Genomic DNA, 6,738 nt, shown 5'->3' with positions numbered 1-6,738 from the left:
CATGGGAAAAGATACCTTTGAGCGAGAGTCTTTTCTCATTTCTTGGAGAGCAAGAATGAACTGTCAACTGAAAGAGTGTGCCATCTCACCAATGTTCGATGCTCTGCTTGGCCGTTACTGTCATTATCTGACTGTAAGGTTTGGATTGGATTATAAATGTTTCCGTCTGGATGGCAGTTGCTCTGACCAATTTTCAAAATGCCCGCATTTTATAACCCCTCAACATCGTATCGTCTCACTGGTTCGATGTTGGCAAAACAATAAAGTCAAACTCGATTGGGTTTTAGTATTCTGGGGCATAATTTAAACTGATTGGTTAAATTTGAATTGTTGTCAAAACAGCAACCAAAATTCAGACATCCATTTCATAGCTACATGTGACATATTTTCAATTTTCCAGTACACTCTGGAACATGCAATGTAGTCATATACACAGGGACATTCCTGATGAAGAGTGTATGCTCAAAAAATCGAGTCTCCTGCTCCTCAGCTGCTGCCTGACCTGCTGTGCTTTTCCAGCACCACACTTTTTGATCCTGATCTCCAGTCCTCACTTTATCCATTTCACAGCCAAATGTTACATATTTTTGATTTTCCAATACACTCTGGGACTGCCATCTAGTTAGATACAGATGGAGCTTGTAATCTCTCAGTTTGGAACATCATTCACTCTCTCTTAAAACACACCTTCAACTTCATAACAGATGATCTAATTGAAATTGCATCATTGGGTTGTTATATTGCCATTTAACTTAGGTGTCAGATGACATGGTCTCCTGAGCCAGTCTGCAGGGTGAAGATGGCACTGGTGTCCACTAGCCCCTCCAGCAGCAGGGCAGAGGACCCTGTCTGTGAGGTGGGATGTGAGCTTCCTATTCTGGACCCTGTCCATCGTGATGATGGTCAAACACCATGATGTGTGATGGACAGTTTCTGGCGTGAAAGTCTTGCACAGCTCAGGGTTTACACACGGTGTCAGGGTCAGGAACAGTGCATTGCAAAGTCCCTTTCAGCTGACTGCATGGGCTGGAGGATTCTGCAGGCCAGCTGCGTAACCAGTGAGCTGAAGGGAAGGCAATTGCATGATAAAAGAGACATGAGTCATGGCGCACTCTCTGCCGTGAACCTCAGTGAAAAGTACACTCTTCCAGAACCTGGGAAAGTTTCATCGATTGTATGACTAAACCTTAATAAGTACCTAACTCACCAAAGTGTAAAGAGGAACTGTAAAATGCAATCTGTTCTTTACAAACAGTCATCGAGTCATCCAGCATGGAACCAGATCTTTTGGTCCAACCAGTCCATGCCAAAAATAATCCCAAACTAGACTAGTCCCGATTTGGAAGAGCCGGTGTCGGACTGGGTGGACAAAGTAAAAAATCCCACAACACCAGGTGATAGTCCAACAGGTTTATTTGAAAGCACTAGCTTTCGGAGCGCTGCTCCTTCGCCAGATGGTTGTGGAGTATAAGACTATATTTAGACTAGTCCCACCCGCCCTAAAACCTACAATCCAACTCCTTCTTGATAACATTCAATGTTTTGGCCTCAGTTGCTTTGGGTTGTAATTTCCCTGGCTGCCCAGGTACAGGTTCAAGCGCTGGCTGAATGGAGACATCATCACCGGCCTGACAGTGTGAAGCATCCACATCCCGCAGGGTAGGCTCACTTTGTCCCATTCGGGGGGAGTTTAAATGGGATGGATGGGGTTTTGACAGACACTTGCAGCCCCGATGGGTCAGCTCATCCAGCAGCCTGGGTGCAAACAGTGGGGCCCCAGTCAAAAGGGATTAAACAGAAATAAAGCACAGGCAATGCAGCAACTCCCACAACGCAGTGAAATGTTGGGAAGCGTTTGCATTGGTTCAAGCCATTGAATGGGGGATGTCTATGTAATTCTGTACAAACAGGCCAACGCAACTTTTAGCATCATGTGACAAATGCAACAAAATGCTTCACCCCTTTATGAAGTAAAATCCTCACCATGGACTGTTGCAGCACAGGAAGAGACTGTTCAGCCCCTCATGTCTGCAAGGGCTCTCTGACTAAGCAACACCATTGCCCTATCTACTCCCCGTAAGTCTGCACATTGTTCCTTTTCAATAGGAATAAAGTTATAAACACCCCGAGCAAACAAGTGACACTTCTGACAGCATTTTGCATACTTCTCTGGAACTCGAGTGAACCTACTTTCCCCCTCCCCCCCACACACTCTCTGACAGTACATTCCAGGATGTGGATGCTTTGGAGAGGGTGCAGAGAAGATTCACTGGGATGTTGCCTTGTATGGAGGGTGCTAGCTATGAAGAGAGGTTGAGTAGATTAGAATTATTTCCATTAGAAAGACGAAGGTTGAGGGAGGACTTGATTGAGGTTCACAAAATCAGGAGAGGTAGAGACAGGGTGGATAGCAACAAGCTTTTTCTCAGAGTGGGGTCTCAATTACTAGGGGTCACAAGTTCAAATTGAGAGGGGATAAGTTTAGAGGAGATATAAGTTCTTTACACAGATGGTGATAGGTGCCTGGAATGCGTTGCCAGCAGAGATGGTTGAGGCTGGCATGATAGCATCATTTAAGATGTATCTAGACTGATACCTGAATGGGCAAGGAGCAGAGGGATACAGACCCTTAGAAAATAGGCGACAGGTTTAGATAGAGGATCTGAATCAGCATAGGCTTGGAGGGCCGAAGGGCCTGTTCCTGTGCTGTAATTTTCTTTGTTCTTTGTTATTTGAAAGAAAGAGTCAATTTTACATTAGAGCCAGCAGAACCTTATTTGTAGCCAGTATATCTAATGTCCAGGGACAACACTCCCCTCAGTTCCCCAATGTACACTGGCTGTACAAGATCTAATCAGTGGTTCATGATGTAGACTTTACCCCAACATGACATATTCACCATTTTTTCTTTTGAGGGATAACATTCTCTCCTCACAAATAGAGCCCAGTCATCTCAGTATAAACTAGTTTTTCATGCTTTCTTCATCACTAAGTCTCAGTCGACCAACATGAGCCACTGAATATCTGTTCATAAAGGTGGCCATTTGTTAGTAGAGCATTCATAATCGTGCAACTGTTTTCTTAACCATTTTCCCACCTTGTAACTGAGGATTGGCAAATGTCCTTCATTTGTATACATTCCCATCAGTCAGCTCCCCCGAGGGAAATGAGCAAGAGAATGTCAGAATGAATTTCCTTTCTTTGAGCGTGGTGGGGGGGTGAGGACCAGAGGTTGGAACAATTGGTTCTTCCACAATTTGCATTTACAGTGTTTTGTGATGTGACAATAACTACTCTGATGCCACAGCATCTGCCTTGTGTTGTCACAAAGGAATTGACTGACCTACCTTCAATGTTTACTCGGTTCAACAGGATCTCAATGGGATGAAAATCCTCCGACCGTCAAAGCAATGAATTGATAGACAAGAACAGAAGTCTATCCCACCACACCCTTGTTTAGTCATCTTTGGACAATTACTTTGAATAGTAACTATGTTCACAATTTAATAAGCAGCAAATTGGATGTAAATTTCTCATTAAAGCAGGCTGAGTAGAACTGTTTGAGCTTGGGAAGAAAGAAAGACTCAGTTGGAAGCTCTGAAGGGGTAACAGGAGTCAGAATGGGATAGTATTGATTGCTTTTCTCCTTGGGCTTGCCCCTCCATTTCATCGTGGAATCTGTGTGTTTAGAAAGATCCTGATCCTAGCAATAGTCAGGATGTGGGTAATAAAATAAATCAGGAGGGAGAGAACACATGTAAGGAAGGCACTATAATAATACTCATGGGGGACTTCAATCTGCAGGTGCACTGGGAAAATCAGGTTGGAAGTGGATCCCAAAGAAAGGAATTCTTGGAATATCTACAGGATAGTTTTTGTTTTGGAGCAGCTTGTGGTAGAGCCCACCCAGGAACAGGCAATTGTGGATTTGGTGATGTGTAATGATGGAGGAGCCCTAGGGGCCAGTGACCATAATATGATAGAATTCACCCTGCAGTTTGAGAGGGAGAAGCTGAAATCAGATGTGACAATATTAGTAAAGATAAATACAAAGACAGGAGGGAGGAGCTGGCCAGAGCTTGGAAGGGGAGCTGACCAGGGAAGATGGTGGAGCAGCAATTCGGGAGGCCCAGCAGAAAGTCATCCCGAGCAAGAAGAAACATACTATAAGGGGAGGATGAGGCACCCATGGCTGGTACAGGAAGTCAGGGACTGCATAAAAGCAAAAGGAAAAGCATACAATGAAGTGAAGATTAACAGGAAGCCAGGAGGACCGGGTAACCTTTAAAAACCAGCAGAGGACAACTGAACAAGCAATGGGGGAGAAGATGAAATATGAGAGTAAGTTAGCTCGGAATATAAAAGAAGCTAGGTAAAAACAAGGACTACAGATGCTGGAAACCTGAGTCTGGATTAGTGTGGTGCTGGAAAAGCACAGCAGGTCAGGCTTGCCCCTCCATTTCATCGTGGAATCTGTGTGTTTAGAAAGATCCTGATCCTAGCAATAGTCAGGATGTGGGTAATAAAATAAATCAGGAGGGAGAGAACACATGTAAGGAAGGCAGGAAAATCGACGTTTCAGGCAAAGGCCCTTCACTATTCCTGATGAAGGGCTCCTGCCTGAATCATCGATTTTCCTGCTCCTTGGATGCTGCCTGACCTGCTGTGCTTTTTCAGCACCACACCAATCCATATAAAAGAAGATAGCCAGAGTTCTTTTTAGATATCTAAGGCATAGGAGAGAGGCAAGAGGAGAATAGACCAATAGAAAATGAGACTGCAGAAGTAGTAATGGGGAACAAAGAAATGGCAAGGAACTGAGCAGATACTTTACACCAGTTTTCGTGGTGGAAGACACCAGCAGCATACCACAGCTCCAAGAAAGTCAGGGGGTCAAGGTGAGTGTAGTGGCCATCAGTAAGGACAAGGTGCTGGGGAAGCAGAAAGGTCTGAAGATGGATAAATCACCCGGACCAGATGGACCCCCATCCAGGGTTTGGAAGGAGATCGCTGAGGAGATTGCATAGACATTGATGGTGATCTTTCAGGAATCACTGCAGTCAAGGAGGGTCATTTTTAGATTTTTTAGATTACATTACAGTGTGGAAACAGGCCCTTCGGCCCAACAAGTCCACACTGACCTGCCACCCACCCATACCCCTAACCTAACACTACGGGCAATTTAGTATGGCCAATTCACCTGACCTGCACATCTTTGGACTGTGGGAGGAAACCGGAGCATCCGGAGGAAACCCACGCAGAACGTGCAAACTCCACACAGTCAGTCGCCTGAGGCGGGAATTGAACCCCGGACTGTGGCGCTGTGAGGCAGCAGTGCTAACCACTGTGCCACCGTGCCACCCATGACATGGAAGTCTTGATCCTCAGCAATATTTATTGGAAACTGGTTAAGATAATATCAAAAGTTATGGCTTTTTTTTTCCGGAGTAGGACATCTTGCTGCCTCCTGAATGTGCACAGGGGAGAGTGAGAAGCGCCTCTGCAGAACGAAAGTGCAATGCTCAGGCAAAATGCACTGCACGCCCAAAAAAGGTTCTGTCGCCAATATCTGTGGTGTGGTTGCTTGGCGACAGCATCCATGGCAATGGGGATTCAGGAGATGTTGTGAGGCTGGAAAAAGTGAAACTGCTGGTGGTTGAGTAGTGGCCAGAGTTGGGCAGCTGCTGGAGACCAAGGCTGGTGGGGCGCTGAGTTGGGTTACTGAGCTGTGGGCCTGCATTTCCACCACTGTTACAACGCCGTTTGACAGGAGTCCACACCTTGGAGCCCACTGGCTTCCACAGAGACCTGCAGCGTGACAGGTCCCAGAGGACTGGGAAATGGTCAATAGGACGTGCCAGTTTAACAAGGCAGGGAGGCAGAAGAAAGGAAATTATAAGATAATTAGTCTGACCTCTGCCTTTGGTAAGGTTTTAGAGCCAATTATTAAGGATGAGATTGTGGAGTACTTGAAGTGCACGGTAAAATAGGGCTGAGTCAGCATGGCTTCATCAAGAGGAGGTCATGCTGATCAATCTGTGAGAATTATTTAAGGGGTTAATAAGACAGAGAAAAACCGGTGAACATGATCTATTTGGATTTCCAGAAGGCCTTTGAAACGATGCCACACAGGAGGCTGGTAAATAAGGCAAGATTCCCAGGTGTTAGGGGTAAGGTGCTGGCATAGTTAGAGGATTGGCTGACTGGCAGAAGGCAGAGAGTGGGGATAAAGGGCCATAAGCAAAAACAGAAATTGCTAGAAGAGCTCAGCAGGTCTGGCAGTGTCTGTGGAGAGAAATCAAGAGTTAACATCTCGGGTCCAGTGACCCTTCCTCAGAACTGATGGTCTCTAGGAAAATGTCAGTTATATACAGGATATAGGATGGGGGGAGAGGGATAGAGTAAATGATAGGTGGGGATAGAGCCCAACAAGAGAGAGAGAGTACAACAGACAGAGGAGTGGTTCAAGGTCAGTCTGGGGTAATGAATAGCTGCTAATGAGGCTTATTAGTGGCTGACAATGGGTTGTGTGTGGTAGCAGCCCATGTGATGACAAGGCCGAGTGTGTGTGTGTATCTGTGCCTGTGTGTGTATCTGTGTGTGTGTATCTGTGTGTGTATGTGTATGTGTGTGTATGTGTCTATGTGTGTGTGTATCCCGTGTGTGTGTATCCGTGTGTGTGCGTGTATCTGTGTGTGTCTGTATCTGTGTGTGTGTATCCGTGTGTGTGTGTGTCGG

Source organism: Chiloscyllium plagiosum, chromosome 14 (genome assembly GCF_004010195.1).
Source record: "Chiloscyllium plagiosum isolate BGI_BamShark_2017 chromosome 14, ASM401019v2, whole genome shotgun sequence".
In the NCBI taxonomy this organism is placed as follows: domain Eukaryota; kingdom Metazoa; phylum Chordata; class Chondrichthyes; order Orectolobiformes; family Hemiscylliidae; genus Chiloscyllium; species Chiloscyllium plagiosum.
Note: the sequence above shows the minus strand (reverse complement) of the source record.